At 40.9% G+C, this 21,152-nt stretch overlaps 1 protein-coding gene across 2 annotated transcripts in view; it reads right to left on the bottom strand.

Annotated features, from left to right (window-relative positions):
- The window catches only part of Csrnp3 (cysteine and serine rich nuclear protein 3), a 176,201-nt gene that overhangs the window by 153,931 nt on the left and 1,118 nt on the right, over positions 1 to 21,152 (bottom strand). The window contains exon 2 of one of the 2 annotated variants that reach the window (XM_032903411.1): positions 8,736 to 8,897. The exons of the other annotated variant lie outside the window; for it this stretch is intronic. The gene's annotated coding sequence lies outside the window, so the exon portion shown is untranslated. The remainder of the gene's footprint in view (positions 1 to 8,735; positions 8,898 to 21,152) is intronic. 2 annotated transcript variants of the gene reach the window in all.

The following is a 21,152-nucleotide window of genomic DNA, read 5'->3' as shown; positions in this document are numbered from 1 at the left end:
AATGAACGGACATGAGAAAAACAGATGAAGTATAGAAGATAGATAGAAAGATAACACAAATCACTCATAATTCCAACACCCAGAGAAAATAAGATATTCTTCTTCATATCCTAATACAAAATTCACACACAAACACACACACACAATACAAAAATGGTAGGAGCATATAATTCAGCAATGTGAATATATCTTATATCAATTGATATATTTATCCCACTGACTTTGTCACCTACATGACCATCAATTTCATCACTTTCCCAGAAATTATTTAACTGCTTGCAAGACAGCTAGGTTATATATATTTTTGACACAAAAATATTGCAAAAATATTCTATAAAGCTAAAATTGTTCACACATCTCTATTTTTAACAAAATCAATATGCAATTTGGTTAAGTATTCTTGAAATATATATGCATATATATTTATATTAAAATGTAAATAATCTGAAATCTCTACTCTCCAAGCCAAGGTAGTAGTTGCCATAGAAACTGCAAATGGCAGAAAGTCAGGCCTGACACAGCATTGAAAAAAAAGGAGAGAAAAAAATAATGTACCAGCTTATTTGCAGAAATCACGACTGATTTCACTGGAAAAATTACCCATGAATTTTTTACTTTCATTTTTTATTCCAAACCAAGATTCTTAAAAATAGAATTAATGCCAAATGCTGATATCAAAGCTTACATTACATATGTCCTTTAAAATGTAGGAATTGTATATATTAATTTTCAAATGAAATATAAATATTGCTTTATTTAAGAGCATCTTTCAAAATGTGATGTAAAGCGAAAACACCCATTTTATCTCAAAGTGCTTCTCGGAATGTTATCTCCTAATCATGGAACCAAGTGGATAATCCTTGCACCCAACGTCTCTCTCTGACAAGTAACAGGACCCAGAACAAAATGAACCTGGCCAAAAACCACCTCCATCTCACTTCCAACCAAGAGGACACAGGGCAGAAGTGCCTAGTGTGTGAGCATCCTGCCTAGTCTTCGCCAGACTTCGTGGAACTTTGAGGATTGTTCTTGCTTTCCGTTTTGTCGATTTTGGGTTTCTTTGTTTTTGTTTTTTGTTTGTTTATTGATTTCTGGTTTGAAGAGGAGTTGCTTTTGGAACCATTAATGTTTGGTGATATTCATTAAGATCTCCAATTAATAATAATCTTCTCTTCCTCTCCCCCTCCTCCCCCTCCTCCTTTTGTTTTCAAGTGACTTCACAGTTGATATGATGGGTTGAATAGGTATGGCCACCACAGGCTCACGAGTTGGAATACTTGGCCCACAGGGAGTGGCATTATTAGGAGGTGTGGCCTTGTGGGAGGAAGTGTGTCATTGTGTGGGGCTTTGAGTGCTCCTATTTATGCAGTAACTCCGCTCAGTGTGCCACACATTCTCTTCCTGCCGCCTGTGGACCAAGATGCAGATCTCTCAGCTCCTTCTCCAGCACCGTGTCTGCCTGCACGCCGCCATGCTTCCCGCCATGATCATAATGGACTCAACCTCTGAAACCATAAGCCAGCCCCAGTCAAATGTTTTCTTTTATAAGAGCTGCTGTGTTCATGGTGTCTCTTCACAGCAGTGGAAACAGTAAGACAGGTGAATCATTTGAATCATTTAACAAACTTTCATTCAAATTCTTCAATTGTCACCTGTAGAGATGAATTTTTACTAGTATTTCATTGTTGCGCTTGCAACACAAAATAAAAATCAAATACAACTGAGTGTACTGCCATTTTAACTGACTTGAAGCCCTTCTCCGCTTGGAAATTAAATGTCATTAAAAGGAAGTGAATTCCTTTACATGATTTTACATATTGGTCTTCTTCGCTTTAGATTTCACTACATTTATAACGACTGTTCTTTGTTATCTTACAAACTACACTTTAAACCGGGTTCCACCCAGGCATAGAACTTAGTGTGTTTGAGACTTATTTATGTTTAGTCTGTGACAGACTGCAGCCACTCAACATGTAAAACTTCTTAGACAATAAATATGAAGCCTTCAAACCTTCTGAGATTACTCTCAAACTCTTCAATCACACACACACAGACACACACAGACACACACACAAACACACACACACACACACACACGTACACACACAAAGACGAGAGAACTTTTTTAAAACTACTTCCTAAAAGTAAAGCATTACATATGTCTTACACAGAAATTGCCACAAATGACTCTTTACTTTCCTAAGCAATTCTTTTCTGTATTACCATCACACAGACAGACGTACCTCCCGTGAGCTGTCAAGAGCATCAGAAAGCCTGCTCTGTGCAATAAATTATAAACCCTTTAGAGAATCACTAAGACATTTGTTTCAGGCACTGGTGCCACCAGCATCGTTGCCATAAGCAGCCAGGCTAGAGCTAATGAGTCTCTCGTTTCCAAACCAAACCCAGAAGATGGCACCAGGAAGATGGATATTAGAATTTTAATCACCTTATTTTTATTTGTGCCTATTTACAGACACAGTATTCCTCAGTTGGGCAATCAGTCCTTGTGGCCACCCTTACATGATCTGAAAGGAAGGCTGAATAGAAAGAAAAACAGTGAAACTACGGGGACACAGAAACCTATTGCCGGTAGAGAAGCAAGAATTCTAGCATGTGTATCAACTACAGAAATCTCCATCCCCAGAGGTACACGTGGAGTTTTCATGAGAAACCGCACGTACAGGAAAAGGACACACACTAAATCTCTTGTGTAACCCTCCTACTTCAGGCTCCGCTTTATGGAATTAGAATTCTATCAAGGCATCTCCAGAGCCTCCCCGTCATCTAACGTGTTAAAGAGAAAGAAAAGGAGAAAATGGTTTCTTAGGTACTTTTTGAGATATACATTTAGTCTCTCTCTCTCTCTCTCTCTCTCTCTCTCTCTCTCTCTCTCTCTCTCTCTTACACACACACACACACACACACACACACGAGAGAGAGAGAGAGAGAGAGAGAGAGAGACAGAGAGAGAGAGAGATACCCCATATTTATACCACTTTAAGACAGTTAATTATGACCGTCCCTGGAGGAGCCAGTTCCAACACTTGTGTGTGTCTTACCTGTATCTAAGTATCTTTGTCTTAGCCCTTCCTTCTGCTCAAAGTCTCTATTAAAATTATCTTTAATAGAACCCCTAAGCTGACCACTGGTGGCACACACCTTTAATCCTAACAGTCAGAAGGCAGAGGCAGGTAGATCTTGGAGAACAGCATAGTCTATAGAGTGAGTTCCAGGACAGTCAGAGCTACAACAGAGAAATTCTGTCTCAAAAATATAATAAAATAAATATAAATAAATATTAAAAAGCCCCCCCAAAAATCTCCTGTTTCTAATAACAATTCTAACAATCAGAATTCCAATAACTCCCAGGATCGTTCCCTGAAATCCTTTTGTGCCACAAAGACACAAGTCCCTAAAAGATTAAGTGCCTACGTCTATCGAGAGTAACAGCATGCTGGCTCTGCCCCTGACCAACGACAGATCTGACTGTCTACTGAGAGGTTTATAAAATGTAAGCATTCTGAGGTTTATCTGTAAACAGATTATCCTGTCAGGGAGAAACGCTTCGATCACTAATGTGAAGATGGCGTCATTAATATTTAATAACGACTTTAATTCTTCTCTGAATGAAATAGTTGCAAAATCGATCCGCCTACAAACATCCGGAGTAAATAATACATGTAGGAAGCAGGGAATTTTTTTCTACTATTTATCTGAGATCTCATGCTAAGAAAGCTTTCTCCATCAGTCCAGGTGAGAGACAGTACTACCCACACCTCAGGATGGCCATAATGCTTTACTTTTTCACGGCAGCTAATGGAATTAAAACCATACCTTCGATATTCTACATTCCTTGTCACAGACACAACAAATACTATTTGAAACTTGGCCCAGCTATGCTCTCAAACTCGATGCCCTATTTCAATGATTTGTCAAGGTTTACAATGAAGAAACAAATATAAAAGCAGACTTTGGACCTCTCCATGTAATGGGAAGTTTGGACCAAGTGAGCCCAACTGGAATCCGAGGGGAGCAGACTTCTGAAGTTCCGAATCAGACAAGTAACGCTGTGCCCCGGGGTTGAAGAAATAGACAGATATTGTTTGTTTTCCTGCCCAACTTCTTTTGTCACAAAAAAACGAAGTGCATGAAGATTGTTACCTGTGGAGGCGGTGACATAACCCTGGATTTGCCAGCTACTGTAGAAGATGCCCTCTGCGTACTTCAGCTCACCCACTTTTCATGGCAACGTTCCTACCATTATCACAGGCAGCACTATGCCACAAGGACAAACCAATTTCGTTCATGTAAATGTAAAACATGTTTGCCCTGCGACATTTCAATCAATGTCGGTGACACGCAAGGAAAGCCTGCCTGTCGCTTCCAGGCGGAAAGGGGACGAGAACTGCCATTTCACACTCAGCTTGAATTCTTGCCCTGCCATTTTTTTTTTTTTACTCACTTACTTTTGCCAAAAGACTAATTCATTCTACATCTAACAGAAGTTGCCAGAAAAGAGGCAGCCATGCCACTGACTTGATGAGTTGGTTCTCTGTACTCAGTCGTGCAAGTAAACGATCGGGAGCCGTGGGGTTGGGTGGAAAGGCACGGTGCATGGGTAGAACATTAAAGTGTTTTACTACAGGTCATATTTTTATGGTTCTCAAAACCTCCTCCATGGTCTTGGCCTCCAGAGCTGTAGAATAAGAGTTTAACCGACTTCTTTGAAATCACTGCTAATATTCTTTAGGTTAAAGATGAGATCCAACAACTACTGTTGTTTTTTGTCTTAGCCTACGCCAAGCGTCAGGTCCTCTTAAAGACAGGAACATGAATGTAAACATTCTCTTGTCTTATCCCAGCTTCGGAATGAATAAGGTTCTGTGTTTGAGAGCAGACTGAGAGTAGCCCACGGTGACAGAAAATACTCAGCAGACTGCATCTGTCTGCTCTCCCCTCCTCCTCCTCCTGGAGTGGCCACACTCACAGTTCTCAGGTGCCGGTTACTAAACGATAACTATCAGCATTCTCTTACAAAGGAGAACCTGTGAATATTGTCCTTCAGCCCTGGAAAGGTCACCATGACAAACCCATCAATTGTGCAGGTGATGGGGAAAAACAAAACACAAAACAAAGCAAAAGAAAAACAACGGTCTGTGGGGACCGAGAGGTAATAGTGAAGTTGGGAATCACATATCAAAATATTTTTTAAGAGACTCTGTCCACTGCTACTTTCATTCTTCCTGGAAACTGTCCAAATGTCCAGATCAACTACTGTACCTCCACTCTCTCTAACCTTCGCTAAAACACCAGAGCATCACATTCAACCAGAAAGCTTCTTTTTTTTTAATTAGACATATTTCTTCATTTACAACCGGAAAGCTTCTTAAACCACATCTGTAAAACATGATGTAAAACGCACCGAGGCTTAAATGAAAGTCCTAGGTACTTTGTGAACACATAAGCCGCAGAAATCAATTGAAGTCTTGCATAGAGAAGTTTTGAGATTGATTTTTCCAGGACAGAACCAATTTGTCACTTTAGGAGATACACAAGATAGCAAGGTGTTGAAAAAAATTGGAACTTATTAAAAAAAAAATCACAGAGGTGTGGCACTTGCTCTCCTGTACTACTAGATTAGTACTCTATTCGGTTAGATGGAGCCATCTCAGGGGAACTACATCTTAAATGATGGTGCTCTTCAGGATTGGCTAAAGGGAAACTGACTAACATTGGACAGCTTCTCTACTAGACCCAACTTGAGAGACCCTCTAAGCACAGAGAGGGGATAGTGTTAGAATTTTCTCCACAGTCCTGCCTTTAAATGTGGACCACTACTTTTTTTTAAGGACGTGAGCATCCCATAGACTGTTTCCTTTTTAAGAAAAAAATGATATCAATTTCCTTGAGAATCCCATACCATGTGTTTTGACTCATTCCTACAACACTTGAGAATTTTGAATTGTGGCAGGGTATACATGACTCGGTAGTGGGGTACTTGCCACGTATGTACAAAGGCCTGGCTCAAACTCCAGTACTCCATCAAAACAGAATGGAAAACTATCAGAATTAATCTGTTTGTTCAATATAGAAACTTAAGCATCATCGAATGTTCTACCCATGCTAGGCATCAAGGATCACAGCAAGACATAAGGTCAGTGTCCTGGCCTTTCTCAAGGATACAGCAGCTTAGAGGGTTTGAAAAGGCAGCCTCAAAGCATATTCTCTCAGAATGCTTTGTCTGGAAGTATTTTTTGTGTCATTAAACAGCCTTACTTCCAAACTGTGGCTATCTTCACAAGAGTTCTTGGACCTTCTGCTCACTTTTTAAACTTGTTTCAAGTTCATCTACAAAGTTCTGCATTAGCCAAGAGAGTAAACAACACAAGGCCTACACCTTCTTACAAAATCTGACGTTCTCAATTCTCGACTCTTTTAATAAGGATGGAATATGCCCAAGGACAGAATACAATTCCTAAATCTTAAATGTGTGAGGGGTAAGGCACAAAAATATGATTTTCAATGTGCAGAGAAATGTGTATAATGTTAGTAGGGATTTTAAGGATGTTTCAGTGAGTTTAAAATCCCTAAGTACAAAACTCTCTAAAAATTAGGAATAGGGAAGGTAGAAAAAGAAATCTACATGAAAATAACACTGTATTATTTCCTTTTACCTTGACTTCATTAAAAGACAGAAACTATTCAACACAAAATGTAAGCTTTAAGCGACATTTATCCCATTGTCACGTCTGGTTAGCTTTTCGGTCAACCAGATACAAGTTAGAGTCAGATGTGAAGAAAGAGCATCAATTGAGAAAAAAATGTCATCAGACTGGCCTATAGGCAAACGGGTAGGAACATTTTCTTGTCTGATGCTTGATACTGAAGGGTCCGACCCACTGTGGGTAGTGCTAACTCTAAGCAGGTGGTCTGGGTTGTATTTTTTAAAAAAAGCAGGCTAAGTAAGCCATGGAAAGCAAGCCAATTAGCAGCATCCCTTGAAGGCCTCTGCTTTAGTTCCTGCTTTGCGGTTCCTGCCTCGAGTCCCTGCCTTGGCTTACCTTCATGAAGGACATGATAGAATAGACCCATAAGCTGAAACAAACACTTTCCTCCCCAAGTTGCTATTGGTTATGGCCTTTTTCTTAGCAACAGAAAGGCTGCTAGCAATCCCGTAAAGCCTGTGTGAAGTTACAGAGCTCTATTGACTTTACTTAGTCTATTAACACTTTTAAGAAATAAATGTGGGAGGTCTGCAGGTAAAGGCGCTTGCCACTAAATCTGATGACCCAAGTTCAACCCCTACAACTCTTATAACGGAAAGAAAGATCTTGCAAGTTGTCCTCTGACTTTATACATGTGTTGTACACACAGATACAGATACACACACACACAGACACACACAGACATACACAGACACACTACAAAGAAGTAAATGTAACAAAAATTTTGAAGAAATAATTATGAGGGTTGGGATGTGGCTCAGTGGGAGTGCAGCTGTACAGAACTCTGGGTTCAAGCACTGATGTCACAAAAACAAAACAAAACAAAGTAGCAATAATAATAATAATAATAATAATAATAATAATAATAATGTATTTTCAAGTCTTACCTCCATTAATGGTTAGGTTTAAATTGGCAGAATTATAAAAAAATTCTATATCAAAACTTCACTTATGGGTTTGGGATTTAGCAGTGGTAGAGCTCTTGCCTAAAGCAAGCAAGGCTTTTTCCCCAGCTCCGAAAAAAAAAAAAAAAAAACAAACAAATCTTTTTAACGAACGTAACTAGAAAATGGGTGGGATAATGAATTCAAACATATCCTACTATACTCTATATTCTTATCCATCTTAATCTCCTTAGAAGAAGTATGTATGTGAAGGCCATCTTTACTCTAGTGAATGAACGTAGGCTTACATCTGAGCCTTGCCTTTGTCTACAGAATTCCAGAACTTTCAGCATCTCGATTTTGCAGCACCGTATTTTTAAAACATCTATTATTATACTTTGATACTAAATTTTTATTACTAAATTTATTTACTTATCTGTATGTGTATGCACAGGTGTGTGGGGATGTACGTACTGATCAGAGAACAAATGCCAGGCACTGTTTCTCTCCTTCCACCATGTGGTCCCAGGGATCTGACTAAGATCATCAGGGTTGGTGGGAGCATCCTTGACCATAACTATTGAGCCATCTAACTGGCCTTTTCTCCTGCACTACCCTCCCTTCTCCTTCCCCACACACCGTCCTGAGGTCGTACTCAGGTACATCACTGAAGATGTACCTCAGTGGCAAAGTGGACACCTAGCATTGGCAAGCCTCTGGGTTTGATTCTCAAAATCAGAAAGAAAAAAAAAATACTACTCTAGGCGAGTACATTGCCCTTAGCAAATACTTCCCAACCCACTGATATTGATTACAGTATTAGATGCTACAAATGAATAGCTCACTTGTTATGGTTCTCAAACCAAGAGAGAGCTGATGATGAAGTGATTTTCAGTTGCTCTCTGCTTACCTCTGATGAGACCAAATTCTGCCTTCTCTAGACCCATTCCATTAGAGATTTGGGCAGAAGCCCACCGTGATGACTAATTAAAACAAAATGATACTTCCAAATGACGAAGAACTTGGAAGCAGCTATAAGTCTGCAAATTCTTGGAAGCCCCCAAGGATCAGCCATCTAGAGAGAATTTAGAGGGAAACATGAAATACAGCTTCAGATACTCACGGGTAAATGACCAGCTGTGGACAGACAGACACTATCAAGACTGTCAGCACTGTAACAGCTAAAAACGTCATCATCTGATTCCTGCCCAGAAGAGCAGAGAGAGGCGCTGTCAGCTTCTTCCAGCTTCCCCTTTAAAATTCCACTCATAGCTGTCACTTGGACCTGCAGAAGGAACCGAGCCGAGCATTGAGATCTGTGCCCGCTGACTGCGGTCAAGGACTTAAAGTCATCTTAGGGTCTAGTGCTTTGAACCACACAGACTGTGCTTCCTGTAATACTGGGAACCATGGCGAACAATTACACCCTGATTTGTTCTTTTTTTTTTTTTTTCATTCTCTTTCTGGCAACGATATCTGTGAGGGAGAGTTCACATCGAGAGTGTGGAATCACAAGGCTGCATTAGGAAACAAGGCTTTGTGTTTTCAAATGCCAAAACGCAAGTCAAATGCATTTATTTGATTTGTTCTGGTAAATCGTGTACTGTCATTGACAGAGCCAGAGTTCAAAACAAAATGGATCACTCACTTGCATGGCTGTCATACTGGGAGCATACTGATGAGGGTATGTCTGTCTTGCTGGGGATTTCTTTTTACTTAGGTACAAAGGCATCTACTTTCCTGGGGCTCTCTGTCCATCAAAAATCAAATTGGATGCTAGGAATGGCAATACCTGCAGAATTTAGATGCCTTATCATGTTTCCAGTCAATTCAGCAGAGCCACAGGGAATACTCAAGGCCTGCGCCAAGGATAGCTGAATAGATTTTACACATGACAGACTACAGTACCTAAATCTTTTTGCTGGATAAAACATTAATTTAAACTTCTTCACTCTTTGTGGCAGCATAGGCAAGGAGAGCCATTCAGGTGCAGGTGGATTCACAATTTAAAAAAAAAAATTGTTAATGTCAAGTTTGGGAAATCATGAAACCACCGAGAGTAACAAATTTCTCTGCACCTATAGAGAAGCAGTAAGTAATCAGGGGTCATAAACACAAGTAACGAGACAGTGGCAGACCTTCAGGAGGGAGTAGGGTCGGCTGTGATAAAAATCGTGTAGTCCCCTCGTTGTCTCTCTCATGCGCTGTTTGTAACAACGCTGCCAAGAAATATGCCATTTCTAAGAGGGAATGGTACATAACTACGATAATAAACAGCTTCTCAGTCAGGTAGACGGTAGGGTGGTGGGTACCGTGATGGGACAGATGAGAGACTGCATTCTCTGGTCTACATGAGAGATGCCTACTTGTGGCTAGGTCATTTTGGCTAAGTTCTTTTACAGTTTAACCTATTCTAACCCGACTGGTGCCTTGTTTACATAGCCAGAAACAGTCCTTTACTATGCTAGACTTCCTACTCCGTATCTGATTAGCACCTATTGATTTTTTTGCAAAGCTAAAGGAGCGATTTTCAAATTGCATTGTAATTTGAAGTTGGAATTGCACTGATTCACAACACAGATGAGAATGAGAATGGTCAGCATCAGTAACTTGGATGGGTTATTCTCCTAACTTAACCCAGGATGATAGCATCAAAAGATGTAGGTCTGAGGGAATAATTGTCAGGGAAGCCAATAAGCCCTTTCCTTCTAAGAGTGCATCACTCCTGCCAAACTCCCCCCTCCCCCTGCTGCCCATTCTGCTGTGAGGTTATAGTGAACAAGGGCTAGGAAGATATAGAATATGATAGGATCTTGATCCTGGGCTTCCATCCCCAGAATAATAAGAACTATATTTCCTGTCGTTAACAATCCACCCCATCCATGGTATTTTGCTACCGTAGTCTGAATGGAATAAGATATAGAATAATCACAGTTTGGATTAAAATATTTAAAATGACAGTACAGTAATTATATGTGCGCCCAGAGACTTGAACAGGAAATCAGATCACTGGATTCAAGAGTAGAAAATTGTAAGTCATTAATCTGTATGCTAGATTCATGATGATATACATGAGAAATAACTGTTTTAGCTACCAACCCAGGAAAGATCACTTAAAGAATGGAAAGGCAAACTCTAATTTGCCATTCTGGGGTGGGGGGGAGAACTATGAAGAATGTTGCATATGAAGACCTTCCTCTAAAGTTAATTCTCTAAAGTTAGTAAAGTCTCTAGGGCTTAGATACATGCCTCCACAGACCGAGAGGTTTGGGTTGTCAGACAACTGATAGAGAAAACAGCCTGTAATTAGGATAATATTATGGGCCAAGACAGCTGAATGACCATGCATAAACCAAGAGCACTGACCAGTGTGTCTGTACCATTGTACTGCATTGTTTCCACATGCTATTCTTCCTCTTACTGTAGGACTGATTGCTACCACATAGCTGGGGTACAGTCATGGGCTTGAATTGCTCACCAGTGAGTAGTTGGCAATAGCTAGCAAGGAGAAGGCCTTGCAAAAAGTCATTCATGGTAGAGTGCTTACCTTGCATGCACAAGGCCTTGGATGTCACCACCATCACCACAAAATAACAACAGAAGATGTGCCAGGGTAGGTTGGTACCCAGTGAGGAGCCCCCCTCTTCTCAGAGGGGAGGGAAATGAGGTTATGTGGGAAGGTGGTGTGTGAGAGGGGCACTGGGGAGAGGGGGGAAGCTTCGATTGGGATGTAAAGTGCATAAATGAATGAATGGGAGAAAAAGAACAACGAGATAAGTGAGTGGAGCTAGATAGGTGAAGGATAAAAATGGAGGTAGATTGGCCAATTCTTTGGACATGAGTCAAGGCAGGTCAACCACGGATGAGAGATTCTGAAGACAGGGGCATCTCTAAATGGGATAAAGCACAATTGAGGAGTTTAAAGGGTCTTGGCATTGTCTTTTTTAAATCATGGATTTAGTCATAAAAGAACAAGAGGCAGAAGAAATTAGGTTGGTTGCAGGGGCTGAGGCAGGTGGCTGGGTCCAAAGGAGAGAGAGCACCAGATGGCAGCTGGGAAGAATTATTTTGACCCACATGTCTGGCGACACCCAGATTCCCCCAATTAAAAGCACATCTCTGGGATTGGACTGTTAGGATCTGAGAGCTGACAACTGAAAAATGAAATCTTTAGAGGAAAAGGTTCCGTGAAGGGGAAAGGATAAAGCGCAGGAAGCAGTGTGCGTTGCAGTGGGCTGTACCTCAGGCCAACTGGTAAACAATCTCTTTTTCTAAAAAAAAAGGTTTGTTTTGTTATTTTATGTGAGTACATTGTCACACCAGACTACTTCAGACACACCAGAAGAGGGCATCAGATCCCATCACAGGTGGTTGTGAGCTACCATATAGTTGCTGGGATTTGATCTCAGGACCTCTGGAAGAACAGTCCGTTGAGCCATCTCTCTAGCCCTGGTAAACAATACAAAGTTTCAAGACTCACCAGAAGTTAACAGTTTGATTTGATGGGGGGAAAAAAAGGCTCATTGTCACAGTTTGTGGGGGCTTAATTTTCTTGAGTTTCTCACTTAAAGAACAGGACCAATGACCATATGCAGCCACCAAACCCAGTCACTATTGCTGATGCCAAGAAGTGCTTGCTGACAGGAGCCAGATATGGGTGTCCCCTGAGAGACTCTGCCAGAGCTCTACTGATACAGATGAGGATGCTTGCAGCTAACCATTGGACTGAACAAGGAAACCCCAATGGAGGAGTTAGAGAAAAGATTGAAGGAGCTGAAGGGGTTTGCAACCCCATAGGAAGAACAACAATATAAACCAACCAGAGCTCCTAGGGACTAAACCACCAACCAATGGGTATACCTGGAAGGACCCAGGACTCCAGCTATGTATGTAGCAGAGGATGGCATTGTCCAGCATCAATAGGAGGAAAAGCCCTTGTTTCTCTGAAGGCTCCTTTCCTCAATGTAGGGGACTGCCAGGTCGTTGAGGTGGGAGTATCTTCATAGAAAAGGGGTGGGGGTATTAGAGAGGGAAGAAAGGGACAACATTTGAAATGTAAATACATAAAATATCCAAGAAAAATAAAATTAAAAAAAAAACAGGACTAATGAGTAGCCAGTTTATAGCATTAGACTATGCATCCCCGTGTTCTAAAGACTGAACATTTCTATGCCTCCCTGCCATTCATGGGTATTCTCTATTTCAAGATGCATCACAGAGCTGAAGAAAATACACAAGGAACGTCCTGACAGCCTGGATCCCCGACCCCATCTCTCCTGAGCACTTCCTCTTATGCTATCAGGCTTTCTCACCTTCACCAAAAGTTTTGCTTTTATTGTTTGTTTGTTTGTTTGTTTGGTGTGTGTGCGTGCATGCGTGTGTGTGTGTGTGTGTGTGTGTGTGTGTGTGTGTGAGAGAGAGAGAGAGAGTGAGAGAGAGAGAGAGAGAGAGAGAGAGACCCTTGTCATAGCATGTATCTAAAGAGAGGATGGTAACTTGCAGGAGTTGATTCTCTCTCCATCCACCATGTGGGTTCTGATATCAAACTCAGGTCATCACGTTTGGTGGCCAGAGGCTTTACTTGCTGAAATGTATAGCTGTCTTCCCTCCACCAGGTCACAAGTCATCCAGAAGCCCCTCATTGGACACAACCCTTTGATTTCGGCTGACTCATTTCCAGAACTGTAAGAAACTGACTATAAATTTAATTTTCTTCAAAAACAAAATATTTTGCTGAGAGTGAAATTGAACCAGATTATTGACATTAAGCAGGTTAATAAATTAGGGGTGAAGGAGCCAGCTGCATGCTCGCCTTCGGGCCATCACATGATGGACCACTGCCAAGAGCTGTCAGGTCAAAGACGGAAATCTTCATTAAGGGCACCCTCCTTCTTGACGGTGGGTATTGTGTGGGTCTCCCCATTTTCAGTGACCACATTCTGCAAAAAGCCCACCTCATGCTCTCAAAGAAGTCTCTCATCTGTTTAGACAACAGTTAATGGGAACTTGTCAGGGTATATTTGTTCACTAAGTCATCAGATTTTACCAAAAGTCTACCCCACACCCCAGGAAAGGCTATGAATAGACTGCCACAGCACACACAATTTTATAGGCTATAATCTCACCAATTGTGTCGCAAAACACCTCCTTCCATAACTAGGTGTTTCATTTAATTTTTGTTTAGTGTTTTGGGCTACATAGTATTTCACCGTACTATAAATATTTAAGGAAACTTCTAAAAAAGCATATGTTTCGAAGACACATATTCCGAGGAAACACATGTAAATCACAGTAGCATGTTAACCAAATCTTTATATTGTCGAACACAACTTTAGGATGGATTCCTAGAGGTGGAAGCATTGACACTTCCCAACGTTTTGCCAGTTTGGCTGCCAGAGAGGCCCTGCCAATTTGTTTCTCTGATGGTGCTCTGAGATATATTTTTACCATACCTTTGCCAATACTGCAGCCTGCTCCACTATCCAAATTAATACTGAGCATTAACAGAATACATTGCCTAGCGCAATCCCAGTGTTTCCGGCAAGCGACCAACAGGACGTTACAACAGTCTTCACATTCTCTGGGCCGAATATCCATGCTTCTTTAAGGCCACGGTTATGCAATTATGAGAAGCCACTCTGGAGATCACACTCATAGGCATACAGAGTGTGGCAAAAGGGTTTGCACCTGAACCTGTGACCTGATGGGTGGGCATAGGATCTAATCACAAGAGTCTTTCGAACTGGGCATAGAGCAGTGGCTCTCACCCCTCCTAATGCTGTGAGCCTTTAACACAGTTCCTCATGATGTGGTGACCCCCCCCACACCATAAAATCACTTTCATTGCTACTGCATAACTCTAACTTTGCTGTTATGGAATTGTAATGTAAATATCTGTGTTTTCCAATGGTCTTAGGTAACCCCTGTGAAGGAGTGGTTTGAACCCCTAAAGGGCTCCCCCAGGTTGAGAACTACTAGCCCAAAGGTTATATACTAAGGATGAGAGGGTGTTCAAAAGAAAGAAGTTCGTGGCACAGAGAGCGCACCGCCTCTCGGAGCGCAATCCAATGTCAATCTATGGGGCTGAAGTCTACCAGGAGCCTGGAATGAAATGTGCCAGCACCACTGGCTGACAGAGCGCCACTGGCCCGACACTTGGATCCCAGCCTGTGGGATTCTGACAATGCTTTCTGACTCTCAGAGGTGCTTACGACGTTCCGCTTGTGATAATGTCTCACACAGCCGAGAACTAACAGCCTAACAGATTCACTTAGCTATTGTTATTATTAATGTCAAGGCCAAGGCCACAGAGGCAGATCATAGAGCCAGAGTCTAAACTCAGACGTCTGCACATTTGAAATCAGCCACCATGATTTTTCTTGCTCTCTCAGTGGTACCTTAGTGCTTAAAATTGGTTTCCTCTTCTCTCTCCCAGCCTTTTCCTTTTTCTTCCCCTTTGTTTTTCAAGACAGGGTCCTGGATACACATTCTCACTGTCTCAGTCTCTTTCTCTCTGTCTTTCTCTCTGTCTCCGTCTCTCTGTGTGTCTCTGTATCACCCCACCCCCATGCCCTCTCTTCCTCCCCTTCCTCTCCTGTCCCTCCTGCCCTGCTTTCCTTTCTCCATTGTTCTTCCTGTGACCCTTTCTCCCTGGTTGTCGTGGAAACTCTATCAAAGGGCTTCCACTCCCCTGATTATCCGCTCACCTTTACCTTGAGGTGTATTGAATCTAAGTAAACGACACATTGGTTCTCAGTGTGAAAACACCTATCCTTGGTTTCTCTGTCACGAACCCAGCACTGTGACTTGTTGCATATTTTGCCTCAGGATTGTTCACCGGAGCACAACACAATTGGCAGAAAAACGGGAGAGAAAATAAAAGGGTGTCTGAACACTGTGTGCCTTTCTGGTTGCTTGCTTTTCTGTTTGTTTGTTTATTTGTTTGTTTGTTCAGTGCTAGGAGTCAAACCCAGGGCCTTCTTCAAGCTAAGCAAATACTTTCACTAAGCTACACCCACAACCCCATAATTTTAGCTTTCATCACATGTAACTGGACATCTTTAGCATAACCAAGTAGACTCATTGACCCCAGTATGTGTAAAAAAGATGGCTGATGCACACACTGCTATGTTTTATACATCGATATTAATACTTATGCATTCATATAATTACTTAATTATATTAATTTGCTGCTAATCTATTGGTTGAACATACGATGCTCTCGATGAGTGTACGTATTAAAATGGAAGTCACTCTTCAGTATTGTGAGAAATTGGTTCCAAGAAACCCTCTCTGTCTTAAAACTGACAAAGGTTCATGATCATGGAAATACTCAGAATTCCACACAGCACACTAGCGCCCTTCCACAGTTCATGACGGAGGGCCTCTGTACTCTGTGTAATGTCAAACGCCATAAAAAACCACGATGGTCATAGCTGTTATTCTATCCTGCCTAAGAGCACATGCCATGTCCCCCATAATATTTTCAACCTATACGCGGTTGAATCTGTGACCAGCTAATATGGAGGGCTGACTGCTGCCTTTAATGAAACAGAGAGGCATGAAATGGGGAATGTATGCAGATGAAATCCCTCATGAACACAGGAGAACTCAAGTGCAGTTTAGATAGAAAAAAAAATCTGCAATGTGAAATTTTGCCTGAATCCATGACATTTCTGATATGCATGTTGTCACATTCAAGGGCATTCCTAAAGTAGTCCATGAAAGAAAAGGACCATGGGAGAATGTAGGCACTGAGTGATTAGAGAAGGCTAGGTGGCGGGGTGGCTGGGACCATCCCACGCCTCATTCATTTAGTCAGCAACACAATTTGCAGCACACACCGCCTATCAGGCATTGTGTAAGCAAAACCCTGCCACTAGCAATTACAGCTTAGATGGTTTTGAGAATCCTACAGAGGGCAAAGGGTGGATGTAATGACCACACTAAGATAACAGTCCAGCCAGGGCAAAACAAGAAGGGGGCGTTTCTCTCTAGAGCCTCACTTGGGTATCCTGTACTCGCCAAAGACAGAAAATGCTAAAAGTCTCCAAGCTCAGCTTCTCATTTGACGCTGAGAACTACAAGGCTTCTGTGGGTGCACTAGGTGGGCTGGCAATCACAGTAAGTAAACAGTATAAAAATTGAGGTTTATGAGCTAAAATAGGAAAATTCCGATGGTGTAAAACAAGGATTACTGTGACTTTGGGGAAAGAAAAGAGAACAAAAAAAAAAAAATGAAGCTTTCAGAAAATCTCTTTGTGTACTCTAGGTTTACTCCAGCACGGCTAGAACTTCCGGGGGCGTGATGACTCTTAATGGCTAGTCTAAGGAAGGAAGGAAGGAAGGAAGGAAGGAAGGAAGGAAGGAAGGAGGAAGGAAGGAAGGAAGGAAGAAGGAAGGAAGGAAGGAAGGGAAACAATTGTAAAGATATTCATGTCTCCTGCTGCTTACAAAACCGTTTCATTTATTAAATATTTATGGTGGATCTGTAACATGACAGCAAGCAACGCTTAGACACTTGCTAGAAAACAAACTAAATATATTTCTGACCTTGTTGTCAAACTTAGAAACGTGAAGGAACAGCGACAGCAAGTCAAGCTCACCGGCCTCACCAGGAGGCAGAGAAGGTCCAGTGCAGAGTTCCATGCACTTCTAAAGTCTAGTTATGCCCATGAGATCTGGCCAGTCACACTTTTTTTTTTTTTACGTTCTTCCAAAGCCATGCTCAACTTCATTTTTCTTTTACACAATCTTTAACGGAATACATTCTGCACTTAATATAAACAAGTAGCTTTTTGACTATCACAATTTTGTACATAATTTTTCCCTCCATGCCTCAATAATAACGTTCTGTGCCTTAGTTTCTCCTCCACTGAAACACTTCAAGAAGATATCTATGAGTAAGTCCCATGCTCCTAGGGAATAGAGCCTAAAATATACATTATAGGAAAAATATTAATGTTTTTAAAAGAGTTTTGTGCTGAATATTGATTAGCAATACAAAATTTTGCATAAAAGCATTTGTTGTTTTTCTTATAACTTAATTCCATTTTTAACTAATGTAAAAATCAATCAAAAAAAACCCCACAGAAATGTGTCATGTGCACTATACTTCTTTACTCTTTTGAACTATTATGTTAAACCGAAATGCTCGAAATATAAAGGCTGTTGGGGAATATATGGCAGGGTTACCAGCTCCCTTTTTCTCATGTTCAGCTGAGTATGGGATGCAGGTATGAAAAGGCGTGTTCACTTGTGTGATCACCAACTGTGGAGATGTAAATTCGTGTATGTGTGCATAGGTGTTGGAGGCCTCATGTTGATATGGGGACTCTTCTTTACTGCTCTTCCTTTTAGGCTTTGAGGCAGTGTCTCTCAGTCAAACTTAGAAGTTGCAGATAGGACTAGAGTCTATATCCAGCTGGGTCCCCGGTTTTGGCCTGACCAGACCGGAACTGCCGAGACTGAGCTAAAGCTGTGTCCACCAGGTATTTGCATGAGAGCTCCCAACCCCAGTCCTATCCCATTTCATCTAAATATTAAATGATGCTATTAATGTCCATAAAGTTCCTCCCCTGTCCATGATATCCGTGCTGATACACATTGCTGGTACCCATCAGGATATTCATACCTTGAAGAGAACGTTTGAAATCTTACGCGACTCCAGGTCTCCACAATCTGTACATTCGACAACTCTTAAGTCATTTAGCCCGTGGTTGAAATCTTAACAACTGACCGAGAAATACAACGCCCTACCCACTGACTGAGATTCACGACCATCCAAATGCTATCATTGGTTCGATAACAAACTCCACGCCCTGCTCCTTGAGGCGGGAAAGCCTAATTAAAGTGCAGCCACGGTATTGAATCCCTTTCCACTCCTATATAACTCCTACGCTAAATATCAGGTACAAATATAGAAGAAAGCAAGCGAGAACATCATCTAATCGATCACGTTTTTGAGTGATAGCACCAGGGAGTAGATGTTAATGTGAGTTTTTATTTCCATCGCTTTGCGTATGTATTATATGTGAAACTGGCAAAATCTGCCTCAGGCTCTCTTACCCTGATGCGCTTACACTTTCTGGCAAATCCCAGCACTTCCTTTCCAGAAACAGGAGTTCATTTATCAAACTAGCATCTTTCCATTACAGACATAAAGTTGCCTACCTATGATGCGGAGGAAGCTATTAAATATTAATTTTCTTTAGTGAATTTTATGAGGCTTGGGAGGCCTGTACAAAAGCATCTACAAAAGTAGCAAGCCATTTTTAGAAAATAGAGATGCATAAAACTTTATAGGTGCAAGTAATGAACTGTATTTTTACGTTATTTAACATTGCAAATACGTGTATTTGGTACATAATCTGCATGAACTTGAAATATACCTTGACTGTGCCTGATAATGAGGTTGTTTGCATGGGTCACATGACCAGCTCTTGGCTCTTCTGTCTTGTGAGTGTAGTTTTCAACATCATCATCATATTCACATTATTTGAGAGAAACTACTCCCCACTATCCTTGGGCCCCCAGAAAAGCAAAGCAATGATGTGCTCATTGGGTCTAACAGCACATAATGTAGATATTAAATATTTTAGCACGTGGTTTAAGCATGTAGTTCTGTATCTGCCACACTGCTCACCCCCAAATCTAACCAGCTAAGATTACTATTATGAACCCAAAGTATTCCATATCAAAGTTATTTAAACACCACGTGGTAAAGAGATAACAGAAGTGAGACCCTCATTTACATTACAACAAGAAGGAAAACTCAAGCATTATGGGCATCTCCCTTCTTAGCAAAAGATAACGGAACCGAGCACAAGAAATGAAAATATTTTAATTTCAGAGATTGCCTAGAGCAAAATAAGATGATAATTGTGATGGGCTTTTTAAGCCATATAAAACAAATGCTTTACTTCGAACAAAGGAAAACACTTCAAATATACATGTGCACATATAAAAACGTATTAAATTTAAAATGAATTGCCTCAATATTAAAACGACGTCTTTAGCTTGCTAGAATGGAGAGTCCTTCATTCATTAGATAGACTATCAAGGTAAGTTAATGACTGAATTAGTACAATGTGGCCTGGGCCTTGAGTTAAGATGGTCCTTATCCCATTGCGTCCAAATCCGATTTAATTACTCAGTACTCAGCACCCGGGCATGCATTTCCTGATTTATTTATTTTTTTTAGGTTAACAATACATTAAAAATATGTTTCATTTTTAACTTACTCAGTGCATGGCTAACTTCTGCAACCTGGGGATAAAAATGAAATCAAACACAGTGCAGAGGAACACCAAACAAGCCCATGTTTACACCTGAGAACCAACTCCAAACCTATATTTATTTACATCTGAAAACCGGCTGCACCAGGAGGAAACAAATGGTCTGGTCACATCTTACTGAAGAGCTCTGGAAGGTTCTCATTTGCCTGTATCATCTTTCATGCTTCTTCCTCTCTTGTGCCTCCAGTACCACACACACACACACACACACACACACACACCCCGCAGACTGCGGTAGGAGCCGCCACAGTTGTCTCCCTTTTTCAGGGAGCCTTGCAGACATCTGCCACTGCCTGATAGGAAATACTGATGGAGAAGGACTTATCTACTTTCCATCCAAAATATGTGAGCCATTAAGGAAATTATAAAAAGCAACAACAATACATTCTGCTTTTATTCAGAACCTTTCCCTTAGTGATTATTAAAAGGATGATATTTTTAGCTAAAGAAAGCAAAATGCATCTGCAGCAGCTGGTTTCCAAGGCAACCGAATAATTTAAAACCATGTGGAACTCTGCTCTCTAATTTTCATCAATCCCTCTTCATTCCTAGAGGTAGCTTTGTTCAGAATTTATAATTCCTTTTTTTAAAAGAAAAATGTCTCTGCCTTGATTTATTGTCTCTGCCACATTCCAGCAGCTGAGTATTTATTTAAATTTGCATACCACCTTACGTTCCATGGGGGGGGGGTGAGAAACTTGAATTAATTGCAATCACCGTTCTGTTTGAAAAACCAAAAAATTGCTTTTAAAGAGAAACATCAACAATCGGAAACACAGAGAAATTTTAGCGTTGCGTCATGATTTTTGAAAAACAGAAATGGTTCAAAACAAACCATGGGAAAGAGCAACATAGCATCTGAGCGCTTACAGATATTCAGTAGATTAAGGGAGTTCGACGGAGGTGTTCGTTAACTTGAATAATCTTTACCTGCTACCCAACAGTATTTCCTTACCATTCAATTCCTTAAGAATTTGTAAGGTTTGTACCATCCATCTTCCAAATCAAAGCAAAAATAAGACCAAATGTTCTTAGAAATTACAGTTATTCATAGTAAGTTTTAATTCATTCAAAGGCATCAAAATATTTACGTCACTGTTATGATTTTGTTTTACTCCAGTCAACAGGTATTAATTGGATGCCAATGTGTCCACGACTGTACCATATTTTTAAGACTTCAATGGGAATGAGTTCCTCTCCGACTTAAATGATCTTATAAAACATAACCAACAGAGGAGTTAGTG

Source organism: Rattus rattus, chromosome 5 (genome assembly GCF_011064425.1).
Source record: "Rattus rattus isolate New Zealand chromosome 5, Rrattus_CSIRO_v1, whole genome shotgun sequence".
NCBI lineage: Eukaryota > Metazoa > Chordata > Mammalia > Rodentia > Muridae > Rattus > Rattus rattus.
This window is presented reverse-complemented; position numbering and strand designations above follow the sequence as displayed.